The sequence below is a fragment of the Scyliorhinus canicula genome, chromosome 9 (assembly GCF_902713615.1).
Source record: "Scyliorhinus canicula chromosome 9, sScyCan1.1, whole genome shotgun sequence".
In the NCBI taxonomy this organism is placed as follows: domain Eukaryota; kingdom Metazoa; phylum Chordata; class Chondrichthyes; order Carcharhiniformes; family Scyliorhinidae; genus Scyliorhinus; species Scyliorhinus canicula.
In genome coordinates, this window is record NC_052154.1 from 103,667,881 (window position 1) to 103,687,453 (window position 19,573).

Here is a 19,573-nt window from a genome sequence, read left to right on the forward strand (position 1 = left end):
GCCCTCTCCAATCATCTGCCACCTGCACTCTGAATTACCTAAATGGGTTGCCTAGAAAAATGGCAGCACCCCTACCCCCGCCTCCACTCCTGGTTGAGACACCATAAAATACTCGCTCTTACCGAGGTTCAATTTATACCCGATAACGACCTGAATCTTTGGAGCAGCCCCATTATATTCCCCGCCGATGTACTCGGCTCTGAGCAGTACGGTAGCAAATCATCAGCGTACAAAGATACCCTATGCTTCCCCCCTCTCATTATCCCCCTCCACAACCTGGAGGTCCTTAGAGCGATGGCCAGCGGCTCTATAGCCAATGTAAACAACAGGGGGGACATATGACCCCCTGTCTAGTGCTCCGGTGCAGAGCAAAATACCCCAAACTCATGTTGTTCGTGCGAACACTCGCCATCGGCTCCCGATACAGCAGCCATACCCACACCGTGAACCTCACCGATCCCAAATCTTTCCAATACCACCATCAAATAACCCCACTCTACCTGATCAAACACCTTCTTCACATCCAGTGCCACAACCACCTCCGTCTCCTTCCAATCCATCGGTGACATGATCACATTCATCAACCTTCTAACATTCGAGAACAGCTGCCTTCTCTTCACAAACTCTGCCTTATCCTCTCCCACTAGCTTCGGGAGGCACCCCTCCACCCTTGCTGCCAGCACTTTTGCCAGACAGGGGCTGGTTTAGCACACTGGGCTAAATTACTGGCTTTTAAAGCAGACCAAGGCAGGCCAGCAGCATGGTTCAATTCCCGTACCAGCCTCCCTGACCAGGCGCCGGAATGTGGCGATTAGGGGCTTTTCACAGTAACTTCATTGAAGCCTACTCGTGACAATAAGCGATTTTTCATTTTCATTTCATTTTCAGTATCTTGGCATCCACAGTTAATAGGGATATAGGCATGTATGACCCACATACCACCTTGTCCTTTTTTAACAACAGGGAAATCGATGCCTGTCCCAAAGTCGGCGGCAAAACCCCTCCTACCTATCGCCTCCTCAAACATTCCCACCATCAGCGGCACCAACTTGTCCTTAAACTCCTTATAATACTCCACTGGGAACACTTCCGGCCCTGCTGCCTTCCTGACTGCATTCTCCCGATTGCCTCTTTTACCTCCTGCTCCCCCACCGGCCCCTCTAGCCCTCCCGTATCTTCCTCCCCCAACCTCGGATGTTCCAACCCGTCCTGGAACTTGCCTCATCTCTCTCTCCTCTCCCGGCGGCTCCGACCTATACAACTTCTCGTAAAAGTCTTCAAAAACCTTATTAATCGGCTCCAGGGCCACCATTAAATTTCCTGACATACCCCGTACCTGGCATATCTCCCTCGCCATCGTCGCCCTCTGAAGCTGGCTCAACTGGCACATCGCCTGCCCTGTGGACAACCGATTAAACGTTTCCCTAAAGCTGCTTCCTCCTGTCCAGGAGGGCTGGATCCAAGTCCCGCACATACTTCTATCCATCTCCAACATCTCCTTTATCAACTTTTGATGCTCCTCCCTCTCTTCCTTGTCCACATAGCCTTAAACGAGATCACCTCCCCCCTCACTACTGCTTTCAGAGGCGCCCAAAACACCGCCTATGAAATTTCCCCTGTACAATTAAATCCCACATATTCCTCAATCACCTTCCCAATTTTATCCCAAACATTCCGGACCCAAAACAACCCCACGTCCATTCTCCATCCTGGCCTCTGAGCCACCTCCTTGTCCAAAACCACATCCACCCAATGCGGCGCAAGGTCTGAAATCGCTATCGCTAAATACTCTGACCCCTTGACTCCAGCCAATAATACTTTCCCCATCACAATATGCACCGGGGAGAAAAACGAATACTCCCGTTCCCTCGGGTGCAGGAACCTCCATGGGTCCACTCCACACCCCTGTCTCTCTCATGAGCCCAGTCAGCACCTTTGCCCCCCCCCCCCCCCCACCTCCGACTAGGCCAGCGAGCGCGGCTGCGACTTGTCCATCCTCGGCTCTTGCACCTTAATCCAAACTATTAACTAATGGGTTAATTACTATTAACCCATGCGTGTCCAGGTCCGGGGTGGCACCCAGCACCCTCTTCGCAAACCATACATCATCCCAGTTGGGGCCATCGATGCTCATCAGTGCCATCAACGTCCCATCCAACGCCCCTGTCACAATCATGTACCTGTCCCCCGGTCTGCTACCACCTTCTTCATCTGAAATCTCACCCTCTTGCCCAACAACACGGCTACCACCCGCCACCCCGCCTGAGCCCCACTATCGGACTGAGAATAGAATAGCTGACTCACCCAGCCCCTCCTGATCATAACCCCAGGTCCTGCCTACAGGGCCTGACCTGCCCTGTCCCTTTGTTGCCGTTGTCCCCCTTCCAGAACCCCCCATCCACTTCCTCTTGAAAACACCTCTCCCAGTATCGATCCCATCCCTCCACCTTTCACACCTCTCAGGCCCATTCAAAACTAGTCAACCTAGGCAAGCGCTAGGGTTATTCAGGAGCTTTGTGGAAAATTACTCAGAACTCACTTAGCGATTGCAAGAACAGGGGTGGGGGCACTACACAGCAGTAGTGAGCCAGAAACATGGGGATCAGATGCGGCCAGTGCCGTATTACTCAGTGAGAAGGAGTCCTGTAGTGGCAGGGCTACACCAGTATGCACAGGCATTGGATTATGCCATGTGGGCAGTAGAGGCATCAGAACCAGTAACGCTTTTGGAACCTATCATACTCCACTCTCCTCACTCCATAGTGCAACTACTAGAAGCAGGAAAATTAAGGGCAGTTTCAGACAGCCGCTGAACCAAGTGGGAGAGTGTGCTACTCCCAGCGGATAAGTGGACACAGATAGTGAAAGACTCAGCCCTCAACCCTGCATCCGTGCTAGTTGGAGAAGGTACGGAACACAGTTGTTTAGAGGAGATTGATGAAGGCAAGAGTGACGGGAGAGCAGAAGAACCATTGGAAGGATAGGACGTATTGGAACTATATGGATGGATCTAGGAAATACCATGAGGGGGGTCCGACGCACAGCATGGATGGTAGTGGATAGAACAGGCGCTGTACTGTGAGGGAGCCAGATCCCCGGAACAAAGTCAGCTCAAATAGCAGAACTAATAGCCCCACTAAAGCATTGCAATTAGCTGCGGGAAAGAGGGTGGACATATACACCGATAGCCAGTAAGCTTTTGGAATAAACACGATTTTGTGATAGCTTCGGCTCTAAGGGGGTACACAATCTCCTCAGGGGGACATGTGCAACATTAAAATCACATAAGGGAATTGGTAGAAGCAGCTAAAGCACCAGCAGAAGCTGCAGTAATTAAGATAAGTGCCCAGAAAAGGATACAGACACGACAGCAGCGAGGCAATGATTACGCAGACAGGACAGCTAAAGCTCTTACAGAGCAAAGCCCGGAGGTGCAGGAAGAAGAAGTGAAGCCAGTTGCTGCATATGAGCAAGATTTGGATAGCGTAGGGGAGATGCAACTAGCAGCAGAAGGACATAAAATAGAGGGATGGGAGTGAGAAGGGGCTGGAAAAGATTCAGCCATTTGGAGAAAGGGCGGGCATATAGTAGCACCACAATGTATAAGGCAAACTGTTATAACCTGCCTGCTTACCATTGGCTGGGGACTAATGACAATCCCACAATCCTGTGGGAGTATGAGCTTCCCCAATGAGGGGGGCGGAGAAATCATTAGCAGACTCCCTGCATGGATAGAGCTGGCCAGTTTGGAACCAAAGAGGAGTTGGCAGCAAGAGAAGTTGTTGCTGCTGTTGTATATATATGTTAATTTGTAAATAAATGTTATTTCTTTGTATCCTGAAAACTCGTGCTGGATTCTTCGTGGCCCTCACAAAACAAACCTCATTAAAAGTTTATCAGGGATAGCAAACATCGGGGGAGACAAAACGAATAAGCAAATGAGCAGATGTTGGTGGGAAAATGTATGGGGAGAGAGATCGCCAGACACTGCCAGCAATGTATAGTCTGTGCCCAATGTGAGCCTGGGAAGACTCCCAAGATAAGACTGAGGTATTAACCCAGATTAAATGGGCAGCACGAGTGGTGCAGTGGATTAGCACTGCTGCCTCACGCCGCCGAGGTCCCAGGTTCGATCCCGGCTCTCGGACACTGTCCGTGTGGAGTTTGCACATTCTCCCCATGTTTGCGTGAGTTTCACCCCCACAACCTAAAGATGTGCAGGGTAGGTGGGTTGGCCACGCTAAATTGCCCCTTAATTGAAAAAAACTAATTGGGCACTCTAAATTTTTTTTTAAAAAACAGACCGCAGGGCCTTGGGAACAATACAGATGGACTTTACCGGACTATTCCCACAGTCACAGAACAAGAGGTACTGTGTGGTACTGATAGAGAGATTCACCCGGTGGCTGGAGGCATTCCCCTGCTGGGACTTCTCAGCCGGAACCGTTGCCAGGATACTCGTGGAGGAAGTAATACCACGGTGGGGTGTCCCACTATAGCTAGATTCAGACCAGGGCACTCAGTTACAGGGAGAGTAATGAAGCAGGCTTGTGCCGTGCTGAGAATCAGACAGCGATTTCACATTCCATACCACCCGCAAAGTTCGGGTATGATAGAAAAGAAGAACAGAACTCGTAAAAACAGCCTGACAAAGGCCTTAGTGGAGACCGGACAGGTTAGGGCAATGGTCTTACCCGCTATATTAATGAAGATACAAGCCACCCCGTATAGAGGGACGGGACTGATGCCCTTTGAGCTAATCGGCGCTTCCCGAGGATGTAGTGACAGAGAGAGTCATGGCGCTTCCCGAGGATGTAGTGACAGGGAGGGCCATGGCGCTTCCCGAGGATGTAGTGACAGGGAGAGTCATGGCGCTTCCCGAGGATCTAATGACTGGGAGGGCCATGGCGCTTCCCGAGGATGTAGTGACAGGGAGGGCCATGGCGCTTCCCGAGGATGTAGTGACTGGGAGGGCCATGGCGCTTCCCGAGAATGTAATGACTGGGAGCGCCATGACGCTTCCCGAGGATGTAGTGACAGGGAGACTCATGGCGCTTCCCGAGGATCTAATGACTGGGAGGGCCATGGCGCTTCCCGAGGATCTAATGACTGGGAGGGCCATGGCGCTTCCCGAGGATGTAGTGACAGGGAGAGCCATGGCGCTTCCCGAGGATGTAGTGACTGGGAGGGCCATGGCGCTTCCCGAGGATGTAGTGACAGGGAGAGTCATGGCGCTTCCCGAGGATCTAATGACAGGGAGAGTCATGGCGCTTCCCGAGGATGTAATGACTGGGAGAGTCATGGCGCTTCCTGAGGATCTAATGACAGGGAGGGCCATGGCGCTTCCCGAGGATGTAGTGACAGGGAGAGTCATGGGGCTTCCTGAGGATCTAATGACTGGGAGGGCCATGGCGCTTCCCGAGGATGTAGTGACAGGGAGACTCATGGCGCTTCCCGAGGATCTAATGACAGGGAGGGCCATGGCGCTTCCCGAGGATATAGTGACAGGGAGAGCCATGGCGCTTCCCGAGGATGTAGTGACAGGGAGGGCCATGGCGCTTCCCGAGGATGTAGTGACAGGGAGGGCCATGGCGCTTCCCGAGGATGTAGTGACAGGGAGGGCCATGGCGCTTCCCGAGGATGTAGTGACAGGGGCACAGAGGTTCGCAACGCAAGGAAAAGGGTGTTCAATTTTATCAGACACCTAGCTGAGCAGCTGCATAGCCTAAAGGGGGTGGTGGTAGATATGCAGAGAATTAAAGATTGGGAAAGAGAGAAGGAAATGGGTGTCGGAGTATCGGAGGAAGACTTTACTCCACTGGTGAATGGATTTGTGGACCAGAAGTAGATTTAGAAGATAGGAGTTGCAAAAGCAAGAAACTCTTTGTGTTACACAGGGAAAGATGGCGGAGAGGAATGGGTTGGTCCTACCAGCCCAATGGTCGACGGAGCAGCTGGTTGACTTTCTAAACAAAAGGTTGTCAGCAGAGAAGGGAGGCTCTGGAGGACCTGGTGAAGGTGACAGACCCACTGGGAGCGGGGATCGATCCTGTGGGACTGAGGCTGGAGACCCAGAGCCAGGCAATCCAGAAGGTGGAGGAGACGGTGCGGGAACAAGAGGGGCAGCTTACCTATTTGGTGGTCTTCTTTAGGAATGTAAGGGCACTAGTTGAAGGGCACTATTAACTTCGCCTCTGCCGTTCTTCGGCCAGGTACTCCGCAAGCCCGGTGGTGGTGGCGGCCCTGAGGGTATGGGTCAGAGGCGGCAGCACTCGCGGCTGGAGGCTGCCTCAGTTTGGGCACCGAGTTGTGGGAATCAACAACCCACTGGATGGCGTTTCCTTCAGGGATTCCGAAAGGGACACTGGTTCACCGCACCTTCAAGTTGGGACTCAAAAAGAAAAGGATTCGGAGGGACGCTTGGTTATCAAGGGGATTTATGATGCACACACGGGTTGGGTATGTGGGTTTATACGTGTAACATAACGGAACCAAAAGGAGTATGGATATTCGATCCATATTTAAATCTAACGGCAGGATAGGCCAATCGCCCTTCTTTTGTGTGGGAACCTGGCCTTGGGAGGTCAGTACTGTCAGGAATACTATACCCACAGTGACAGCACGGTGGTGCAGTGGTTAGCATTGTTGCCTCATGGCGCTGAGGTCCCAGGTTCGATCCTGGCTCTGGGTCACTGTCCGTGTGGACTTTGCACATTCTCCCTGTGTTTGCGTTGGTTTTCGTCCCCAAAACCCAAAAAGATGTGCAGGGTAGGTGGATTGGCCATGCTAAATTGCCCCTTAATTGGAAAAAATTAATTGGGTCCCCGGAAACAAGGAATGCTGTACCCATGTAGTAGATAGACTCGGATGGAGTGATGTTAGGTGTTATAACCTTAGTACGCGTTGATATCAAAAGCCTACCTGGTGCCCCAATTGGTTGAACTCCCCCTGGATGGACTAGTTAGGATTGAGAAACCTCAAACCCTATTACATGATGTTACAATGGTATCTTCAGAAATAACGTATAACATATCAGGGTTATTAGAGGTTCTACACACAATCATCCCAGGACCATCAAGTGGTCAAACATCAGACTACAGGAGTCTATAGATTATTATAATTACATAATAACTCCTCAGTCAAGGGTAAGCAGGCAAAATAAAAGAAGTAATTTAGGAGACATTGGAGGGTGATTTGGCAGCGCAAACTCAGTAATGAATTCAGTGCATCTAGCTGAAATAAATAGTTATGTCACCTGGGTAGCCGTGGAAGTCGGAAAAGGGCTACAAAATGGGACATACAGGACTGAGTATGCACTGACTGCCATAAATCTACAAGGAGAAGGGCTCTTGCAGGCCTTGGACGAAGTATTTGCGGGTATAATTAACACTACCAGAGCACAATCAAAGGGAAGATCCTGTGAGAACTTTGCTAGAGATTCGATTGATAGTATCCGGGCTGACACTGAGGACTTGAGATTCAGGACTATCCGCGGCACTTATTCACCTCCCGATATAAAGTAAACCTCCTCAACATACACAGGGACAGGCACAAACCTGTGGTCACCAGACGAGGTGGCGGACCAATAGAGGGAAGGATAAAGTTTATTATGGGAGTTCCACAGGAGAACGCATCCAAAGGAATCTTTGGATGTTACAGTTACAAATTTTAATCATTGGGAACTATGTAAGAGAGTTTGGTTTACCAGACTGGATCCAAGGAATACATAGCATATATAGGCATACATGAGCACTGCAGAGTGCTGTTCGGAGTCAGCACATTACATAGTGTGTGCCTGTGGGAAACTTCAACCCTTGTCAAATAACAGCAAGGTAACAGTCGATGTTCTGCCTTTGAAGGAAGCTTTTAAAGCCATGCAGGTAGGACCGACTCAGTTTTATCACACCAGAGACAGAGATAATCTCGGGGGTCCTACCTTGTGGTAGCAGTCACAGCTTCTGCCTGTAAGTGACAGACTCTTTCACAGTGGGAGAATTTCACCTCCCAGGAACAATGTCAGGTTACCTGTTTTGGGCCTGGTGGGACGATTCCCTGTATATTGATGAAACACCAGGCAATATAATCCAACAGGTCATGAACAGAGCAACAGAACTTGCTCAGGAGTATGTCAGACACGCTAAGGTACAGACAAGCATGGGGAGGATCCAGGTGAACCTAGCATTCCAGACCGCCATCCAGGTGGGACATATTCGTTCCAGTGTCAGCAGGAATTTAATAGACCGGTGGGAGGTGATTAGAATTAGGGATGATCACTGGCACGGGCATAATGTTGGTTTGGGCAATGGTTATGTGTTGTCAGCAATAAAAAGTGGGAAAGACTCTGACCGCCCCTCGGCACATCCCAGTGGCATCCCTCTGCGTACAGGAAAGCGAGAAGGTAGCGGCTGATACTTACAGCAGGGAGGTTTAGGACACTCCGGGACCTGGAGGACCGGCCACCTGAAGGCTCCTGTACAACAATTTTTTAAAAAAAATTTAGATTACCCAATTCATTTTTTCCAATTAAGGGGCAATTTAGCGTGGTCATTCCACCTAGCCTGCACACTTTGGATTGTGGGGACAAAACCCATGCAAACACAGGGAGAATGTGCAAAGTCCACACGGACAGTGACCCAGAGCTGGGATTGAACCTGGGACCTCGGCGCCGTGAGGCAGCAGTGCTACTCACTGCGACACCGTGCTACCCCCATGACCTCAACAATGACCAAAAGGCATTCATGAGCATTCATGGGGACCGACAATAATATCCACACGGTCGAATCTTAATTAGTGTAATGAGTACACGGATACCAACTTATACCTGTTAATGGCTACCTTAGGTGTGACCAAGGGCAATCGGGGGATTGTAGTTGGAAGTACCCAGGGAGTGTGGGCTGCAGCAGGAGAGGAATGAATGTGAAGGGCTAAACAGACAGCCTGGCTGTAGTATTCACACTCACTGTGGATACATACGACAAATTACCACATCACAGACAGCACTAACACAGATGCACCCCAGGTGAGATCTTTCCAAGGCTTCAGCAACAGTAAAAGAATCGATAATGCTTAACGATCTCCACAATGCCAAGAGGAGCCATTGTGTCTCTGGAAATTATCTCTGGAAAGTATCAGGGAAATAGAGACAGTTAACACACCAGTGAAATCGGCTTGACAAACACAACGCTTTGATATTGTATATAGGTAATTATAGAGTCATAGAGGTTTACAGCATGGAAACAGGCTACACGTACACCACACACACTCGCAGACATACATGCATGCCTACATGCATGCCTACATGCACACCCCCCACATGCACACACACAAACCCACACACACAGACACATGCACACAAATGCCACACATAGAGACACCTCCACACAGACACATGCATACGCACACACAGCCGCATTCTTCACACTTGCAGACGCACTTCACACCTACACCCATATTCACACACCCCCACACTCACATACACAAACCCACACACACAGACAAACAAACACACAGACACCACACATGCACATGCATACGCACACATACACCAACATATACACCCACACACACAAAACCACACAGACACCAGACACACAGACACCACACACAGACACCACACATGTGCACAAACACATATGCACACGTACACCAATATGTACACACACCCACACACAAAAGCCACACATAGATACCACACAGCACACACATACACAGGCATATACACACACAAACGCCACACATACTTCCACACAAAGACACACGCACTCACATACAAAGGTACACACACTCTCATACAAACACATGCTCATACCCACACACGCACAGACACTACAAACATACACAGTCACACATACTCACATACACACACATATATATATCTACAATTCTGCTGCTGCTGATGGTCCAAAGCACCTCATGGATGCCAAGATTTGGACTGCTAGATCTGCCCGGAGTTTATCCCATTTCCGATGATGGCAGTGCCACACAGAGAGTCTCCTCAGTATGAAGCTGGGAGTTTGCCTGCAGAAGGGTTCATTAGTTGGCCAAGGGGGATAGGTGTCTATGTTTGGCCTGATATCATGAGATTTCAAGAGGTCCGGAGTCAATATTGAGGATGCACAGGACAACTCCCTTGAGTTGTATGTCACTGTGCCACCACATCTGCTGGGTCTTTCCTGCCGGTGGGACAGGATATATCCAGGGATGGTGTTGGTGGTGTCTGGGACATTATCTTTAAGGTATGATTCAGTGTGTATGCTGGGACATTATCTTTAAGGTATGATTCAGTGTGTATGCTAATGTCAGGCTGTGGAATAGCTCTCCATGTTTTGTCACAAGCTCTCAGATGTTAGTGTGTAGGACTTTGTCGGGTTGACTGGATTGGGTGTGCTATTCCTGGTGCCTAGGTCAATGCCTGTTGGCCTTATTGGAAGAATAATAAGGCTTGAGCTGCTAAGGATGGCAAATTTACTCCTTGAATGATTGCTAACAAACCAAATTATTTTTAATGTTGTCCTGATAAACATCCTCTGTACCTTCTCTGATGTAATTACATATTTTCTGTGATAAGTAACTATAACTGCTCACAGAATTAAAGTTGTGGCCAAATTACTGATAAATATAATTCCAAAATAACCTGCGCGTTCTTCAGTAGTCGTGGTGAAAACACCAGGGGCGTGGACGCCACTGTTGCCTCCAGGTGGTCAGGTACATGGCAGGGTAGTTCCAGGACTGGGCTAGGGGTGTGGACAGTAGTATAACCCCACAGGTGGCCAGTTCCAAGGGGTGGGGCTAGGGGCGTGGACCCCAGTGTAGCTCCACAGGTGATCAGGTATATGGCAGGGCAGTGCCAGGGACTGGGCTAGGCGCATGGACCCCTGTGTAGCCTCACAGGTGGTCAGGTATATGGCAGGGCAGTTTCAGGGGATGGGACTGAAGGCGTGGACTAAGTGTTGCCCCAGGTGGTCAGGTACATGACAGGGCAGTTCCAAGGGGTGGGGCTAGGGGTATTGGTCCCTGTATAGCCCCACAGGTGGTCAGGTACCTGGGGTGGTTCCACACTTTATGGGGATGCCGGCGATGGTGGTAGTTGGGGTGTGGCGAGATACTGAGGCTCCAATGCTGTCACTGGTGATCGGGGTGGGAACCTTCACTTTCACATTTGAAAAGGCCTGCTAGCTATATGAAGCTTCTTCCTGCCAGAGTGACTGCAAAACATCTTTTGTTTTGACAAAGTGTCAGAAGATCTGGGGAGAAACACATTGGTTTTCAGTCAGAAGCTGAAACTTTGCCATTTTTGGGGAAAATTCTCTGTATTTTTTGGGGTTCGGTAGCAGTGTTTATACTTCAATAGTTCAATCCCTTGTCCGCCAGCAGAGTTGGCGATCAGATGTTTGTTGGGTCCTTCAAATTTGCGACACTCTTGGCTCCAATTGTCAATTACCGTAAACCTAGTTAATTACCGAAATTAACGAATACTTTCATGAGTGAAATTATTGCCAATAAAAAACGTTTCTCCATATTTACTTAACTAATACAACCCCACTATTAAATCTAAACTTAACTTTCTCAGCTCCAAGGAGAACAATCCGAGTTTCTAATCACCCCACTTCACTAAAGTTCCTCATCCCTGGGACCATTCAAAATGTGGCAATAAGAATTTATGTTGGTAAAATGTTGGCTTGACATGCCACAGATCCCAGGGTTTTTAAATGCATTGTACATATATGGACCATTCTAATGGGTGACAGCACTTGTTAGTCTTTCATTATGAGTGGCAAATTTAAATCATGGACCCAGGATACCAGTGATCTGCAAGAAAGGGCCTCAGCTGTGAGGGAATGAGAAAGGTGCAGAAAACAGAAGCGTATAAGAATTGATGCCGCATTAAAATTGAAGTGTAAACTCTGTAGGGTGAATGCCTCAACTTTGTGCACGAGGTTGGGGCTGATGCAACTGAAGGTGGTGCATAGGGCACACCTCACAAAGGCGAGGATGAACCGACTCTTTAAGGGGGTAAAGGATGTTTGTGAGGGGATGGGGGGACATGTGAGGCTTGAGCCGGGTCCTCTGGAGGCCATATTCGGGGTATCGGATTGGCCGGGGGTGGAAGCGGATACAGAGGCAGTTGTAGCCTTTGCCTCGCTGATCACCCGAAGGCAGATCTTGTTGAGGTGGAGGTCAGTCTCTCCACCCTGTGCCCTGGCGTGGCGGTGGATCTGTTGGAGTTTTTAACATTTGAGAAGGTGAAGTGTGAGCTGAGGGGAAGCATTGAAGGGTTCTACAATTCATGGGCTTTGTTCATTATGCACTTTCAAGAATTGGACGACATTGAACATTGGGGGGCGGTTAGGGTGTGGGGGGTTGGGAGTTTGGAGTATTTTTTGATTACTATGTATGGGTGGATGGTGGATTTCTGATTCCTTTTCTTTGATGTTTGTATTTAAATTGTGGGGGGCTGTTTGGAGATTGGTGGGAGGAGGGGATTTATAACCAGGAGTTTGACATTATATTTATTGTTGATTGTTGGTGGGTTTAAATTTGGATGAAAATGTGAAAAAGGAGAATAAAATATATATATTTAAATTGAAGTGTAAAATAAATAGAATCCCTACAGTGCAGAAGGAGGCCATTCTGCTCATCGAGTCTATACCGATCTACTCACTCTGCAGTATACCCGTAACCTAACATGCGCATCCCTGAACACTAAGGGACAATTTATCATGGCCAATCCAACTAACCTGCACATCTTTGGAAACCAGAGCAAATCCACGCAGACACAGGGAAAACATGTAAACTCCACATAGTCACCCAAGGCTGGAATTGAACCCAGGTCCCTGGCACTGTGGGGCAGCAGTGCTAACCACTGTACCACCCCAATAGTTTTGAAACTGCAGTGTACATAGTGCAAAACCAAGAAGCAAATGAAAATTGTGTAACCTAAAAGGAATATTGAATGTACAGCCTTATGCTGCACTCACTGCTCCTCCATCAGTGCTTACTTCCTTTAGCATGCTGACCCCAGAGTCTGGTCTTGCACATAGGGGGTTAAAGTGAGAGTGAGTACTGAATTGCCCACACACTGAAGTAAGAAGGCCGAGCGTCAGTGTGGTGTTGGCTAGAAATGTGTTAAGACCTAGGATGGGGATAGCTACATGCCTGCACGCTTTGGTATATCTTTGTATATAGCTACAGGTAGCTAATAAATACTTGCTGTTAGCGTTTATGGAGTGTTTGATGTAGAGGGAGCTGTACTCTGTATTTAACGCGTGCTGTACCTGTCCTGGGAGTGTTTAATGGGGACAGTGTAGAACAGGCATTGTCAAAGTCGGGGTTGCGACCATGGGTGGGTTGTGAGGCGGGTGTTGGGAGGGTCGCGGAGCCACCGTCGTGGTGCTCCTGATAGCGCAAATCCACGTGCAACAGCCGGCTTTTAATAATGCCGATTGCAAGCGGCCTTCAAAATGGCCACGAACATATTAAAAAATGCGGCCGCAATGCGCATGCATGCACGCTCATCGGGATGAGCGGGTACGCATGCACAGTGCGGCCGCATTTTTAAAAATCTGGTCACAGCCTTTTTGTAGGCCGTTTGCAGCCGGCATTGTTAAAAGTCGGTTGCAAAACGTTCGGGGAGAATTATGTGATTGGTTGCTTTCTGAAGTTTGATGCTGATGAAGTGGAAGTCTCTTACTCCAAGAATGGTGAGTGATCCAACGATGGTTTTGTGGTGATCCACCACTCTATATATATGTGTGTGCCTGTATTAGGGGATGTACAGCAGTACCTGCTATTACAGGTTTGCCGGTAAGCCCCTGCCGGCTAGCTCCGCCCACAGGGAGCAGTATAAATATTCATGAGTTCTCCTGAGCTGCCATTCTACAGCTGCAGTCGAAGGAATAACATCTCACGGTAATAAAGCCTCTCTTGTACCGATTTGTGTCTTTGTGTGCAATTGTTAGCACATCAGGTTTCACCGCAGCTGTAACTTCAACCAAGAGATGTCACTTTTTCATCTTGATTTTTAAACATTCCAAAACAAAGTGCCTGCAGATCGTATTTGGAAGCTTTATCAATTAATTGTTCTTTAAATGTCTTTTTTTTAACATTTTTAATTGTAATGTTTAGGTGAAATGTGGTGAACCTCCAATTTCTAGAGGATGAAAACATTTTCAGTTTCTGCATTATTTTCCTGTTAAACTTTATCAAATAAACCACACCCCCCCCCGAACCTATTGAAAAAAAAGCCAGCTGCTGCGGCTGTTGCCCGCAAATTTGCGTATTCGGAGACGCAGAAGATTTCTTTTAAAATCTTCCTGCCTGAAGGGTTAGGTCACGCCCCCGAACATTGATATCACGTTCTTTGGGCGCGATTGCGATTCCTCCATTTTGTCAGCAGCAAACAAGGTAAGAGAAAATGGTGGGTCATGAAGGTCAGCCGGCCTTGGCCGCGAAGATCGGCCAGCGTGGGCCGCAAAGGTCAGCTGGCATGGGTCGGGAGGGTCGGCCAGCATGGGGTCGCAAAGGTTGGCCGGCGTGGGTCGCGAAGGTCGGCCTGCGTGGGTCGCAAAGGTCGGAAGGAGCTTTACTCTGCATCTAACTCTGTGCTGTACATGTCCAGGGAGTGTTTGATGGGCACATTACTCGGTGTCTTCTGCAAAACCTGAATTAGAATTTTACCAGTCCCCCAGATGTTTTCCGCAACATCTTTGCCCTTTAACCTCTCAATCCTGTCTTCCTGTTTTGCACCAACTGCGCCCACCCCCCCCCCCCCCCCCCCTTTTCAGCAGTGTCAAACATTTCTACCTCCTCCAGTTTTGAAGAGTGTGATTGGAGTCAAAACATTAATTCTGTTTCTCTCTGTATCGATACTGGCAGACCTGCAGTTTATCCAACATTTTCTGTTTTTATTATGTGAATGACTATCTGAGAGAGAGAAAAAGTAAAATGCCCAGAGTTCAGAACAGAATACAGCCACATGTCAATCGGTGTAACTGGCCAATCACAGACTGAAGGTAAGGTCAGAGAATGTAATTTACTTAATTACTGCATTTTACAACACTGCTGAACAGCTGGACCTGGGCCACTGAAGCTGCTGAGAAAGATTTGCATAAATTTCCAGCTCTCTTTGACATTTGGAAATGATCCTGACAGAGTTCATGCTCCGCTTCACATGGCGGAGCTTCTGTATCATTCTGGGCCAGCATGTTTCCTTACAAATTCACCTTCACCATTTTGAAACCTCCTTGTTTCATCCTGAACGGTTTGAGAAGGACAACCATCACGACATGAAGTCAAACTCAAACTGCATGGAGCAGGAAATAGTTCACTCCAGTTGAGAATGAGTAACCCAACAGTGAATGTGTAAAGCTCCCATTGTCAATCAGACTGGTATCTGAGACAGCAGCATGCTGATGCCACAGGGTTACTTATTTGACAGAGTCTTTATCCAATATGTGAACGCAGCCTGGGAGCTTGTCATTTAAACTGATGGAACACACTTGAGACGGTCAAAAAATCAAAGATAAGGCTGGTATCTCTCTTCAGGACAGTACACCATGTGCACTCACACACGCACTCATACACAATCTACACCCTCACACACAATCTACACCCTCACACACAATCTACACCCTCACACACAATCTACACCCTCACACACAATCTACACCCTCACACACAAACAAACACACGCACTTGCCAGTGGTTCGATCCCGACCCTGGATCACTGTCCGTGTGGAGTTTGCGCATTATCTCAAATGTCAAAAAGATGAATTGGATACTCTAAATTTATTTTTTTTAAAACACACTTGCACACACTACACACACACACACAGGAACTCGCACATGCACAAACACATACACACACTACAATTGCGCACACAAGTATATGCTCACATGCATACACAGACACAAGCATATACTCACACACCAGATACACACACAAGTATATACTCACACACACATTCGCACATGCTCACACACGTATGCTTGCACACAAACACATGCTCACTCACGCAGACTCACACACACACAAGCATATGTTCACACGTCCACAAGCTCGCACAGTCCTGTTTACACACACAAATAAGCTCACATACAGTCATGTATACACAAACACAAGCTCACACACAATGTCATGTTCACACACATTATGTTCACACACACACAAGCTCACACAATGTTATGTTCACACACATACACACAAGCTCACACACACAAGCTCACACACAGTCATGTTCACACACACAAGCTCACACACACAAACTCATGTACACACACAAGCTCACACACACAAAGTCATGGTCACACACACACACACACAAGCCTTGTTTACTCACATACAAGCTCACACAAAAAGTCGTGTTCTCACACACCCATACACAAGCTCACACAGTCATGTTCACAATCACGCAAAGACTCACACAAAGTGTATGCTCACACACGCAAGCTCCACACAAAGCTGTCATGTTCACACACACACAAGCTCACAGTCATGTTTAGACACACACACAGAAAGCTCATACACATACAAGCTCATATACAAAAGCTCACACACTCAAAGCCATGTTCACACGCACAAGCTCACACAAAATGGCATGTTTACACACACAAGCTCGTACACAATGTCATGTTCACACACACAAAGCCATGTATACACTCAAGCTCATACACAGTCATGTACACACGCACAAACACACACACAAGCCATGTTCACGCACACACACACACACAAGCTCAGTCATGTTCACACACACATACAAGGTCACATATAGTCATGCTCATACACACAAGCTCACACAGAAAGTCATGTCCACACACAAGCTCACACACACACACCACAGCCATGCTCACACACAAGCTCACACAGACAAGCTCACACACACAGTCATGTTCACACACACACAAGCTCAGACACAGTCATGTTCACACACGCAGACATGTTGCCATGTTCACATGAACATGCAAGCTCACATACAAAGTCATGTTCACACACACAAAGTCATGTTCACACTGTTATGGGAGCGGCGTTTTCAGAACCCCAAAATATATCATGGAGTTCAACCAACCTCTCCCTTTAATGTATTGTTGCCTTTGAAGCCCACGGCTTGTTCTCCAGGTGTGGTATTACAATTATGGGCACGTGGGTTTTTAAACACAAAACAATGTCTATTCCATGAATTCAACTTAACCTTTTAAATAAACATTGGATCACTCAACACCCCCTTACTTCAAAGATAACCCCGGAAATAATACAACACTAAATAATCCTTCAAAATGTTCCTTCAAAACTCCAAAAGATTTCACCTTTAACAACAGAAACACATCAGGTTAAAGACATTACTATTATGAGTTTAAATCACCCATATGATTCAGAAATAGTCTTTCATGGCAGAGATCACAGCAGAATCCAGCTCACCGCAAACACAGACATACCCAAGCTCTTTTTCTTTATGCAGCTCTCAGCAAACCAGCCAGGCACTTTTCAGCTGCTCTCTCAAACTGAAACTATAAGCAGAAGTGAGCTCAGCTCCCCCCACCCTCTGACATCACTTCAGTAACATGAGCTGCTCCATTTCTTAAAGGTACATTGCTTAAACATCCATTTCTTAAAGATACTCTCACATGCAAATGCATGTTCACACACAAGCTCACAGACAAGCTTACACACACAGTCATGTTCACACACAAGCTCAGACACAGTCGTGTTCACACACGCAGCCATGTTGCCATATTCACATGAACATGCAAGTTCACATACAAAGTCATGTTCACACACAGTCATGTTCACACACACACAGTCATGTTCACACAAAGTCATGTTTGTTCACACACACAAGGGCATGTTCACACACACAGAGGCATGTTCACACACAAACACAAACTCACACACAAACATAAGCTCACACACGGAAAGTCATATCCACACACAAGCTCACACACACAAATGCATGTTCACACACACAAAGTTGTGTTCACACGCACATACACAAGCTCAGGCACAGTCATGTTCACACACACAACTATGTTTACATGAACATGCAAGCTCACTTACAAATGTATGTTCAGGCACACAAGCTCATACACAAATGCATGCTCACACACACAAATGCATGTTCACACACAAGCTCACACACAAAGTTATGTTCACACACACAAGCTCTCACACAGTCATGTCCACACACAAGCTCACACACAAATGCATGTTCACACACACAGTCATGTTCACACACATACACAACAGAACATAGAACATTACAGCTCAGTACAGGCCCTTCGGCCCTCAATGTTGTGCCAACCTGTGAAACTAATGTAAAGCCCATCTACATTATTCCGTAATCATCCATATATTTATCCAATGACCATTTAAATGCCCTTAATGTTGGCGAGTCCACTACAGTTGCAGGCAGGGCATTCCACACCCGTACTATTCTCTGAGTAAAGAACTTACCTCTGACATCTGTCCTATATATATCTCCCCTCAATTTAAAGCTATGTCCCCTCGTGCTAGCTATCACCATCTGAGGAAAATGGCTCTCACTGTCCACCCCATCTAATCCTCTGTCATGACAAGCTCAGTCATGTTCACACACACACACACACACAAGCTCAGGCACAGCCATGTTCACACACTCAGCCATGTTCACATAAACAAACAAGCTCAAACACACAATCTCACATACAATGCATGTTCAGACACACAAGCTCACACATAGAAATGCATGTTTAAACACACACAAGCTCACACACACACACACACAAGTGCATAATCAAACACACAGGTGCATGCTGACACGCACACCTCACACTGACACACATTTACATCAAGATCTATTCCCCTTGACTGTTCTGACTACCTCGAACTGCTGCTCTTTGCTACTAAACCCATCCCAGTGAACATGCAATTGTGAGTGTGTGTGGGCCTCAGCTATTATTGATGGGAGGTTGTTTTATTGACTAACTAGACTAACTAACTCTGTCAGATAAGGTGTACCTTGATTGGGATGGAGAAGCAGCACAGGACCGTCCCAGACTGCGAGTGATGGGTTGTGGGCCTTCATCTCCTAGCTCCCCGGTCTCCTCACTCTCGCCCTTCTGTCCAACGCACTGAACTAGGCCTGACTCCTGGTTAGGCACTGGCTGATCTATGGAATGTTGCTGAACATTCCCCAACTATTTTGGTCCGGATATGCCATCTCACCACATGTCACATGGAATCCTGGGACAACCCTGCTCCTTGTTCCTGGATCAGTTCCTCTGCTGCCAGAGATGCCTGACAGGCCCAGCCATTTGGAATAGTTAACATTCTCAAGGGAGTGAAATTCAAATCATCCTTTCGTGCTGCAACCCAGCCATTGTATCTTTGAATAAAACCTTATCCCGATTCCCTCAGAAATGTGCCTGTCTTTTTCCCTTCCTCTGGATGGATCCAGCCTGTGTTGTCATTACACTCAGCGCAATACACTGGGGAGACCAGATAGCTGGTTGAAAATCTCCATTCGGTCCGCAAACGTGCAGATCGCCTTCCTTGTCGCTGATCATTTCCATTTGTGACCTTGCTGCCCCCAGTCCACCG

At 47.8% G+C, this 19,573-nt stretch overlaps 1 protein-coding gene across 1 annotated transcript in view; it reads right to left on the bottom strand.

The window, feature by feature from the left end:
• The window catches only part of tspan4a (tetraspanin 4a), a 215,376-nt gene extending 196,325 nt beyond the window's left edge, over positions 1-19,051 (bottom strand). The window contains exon 1 of the mRNA XM_038807349.1: positions 18,992-19,051. The gene's annotated coding sequence lies outside the window, so the exon portion shown is untranslated. The remainder of the gene's footprint in view (positions 1-18,991) is intronic.
• Positions 19,052-19,573: the final 522 nt, after the last annotated feature.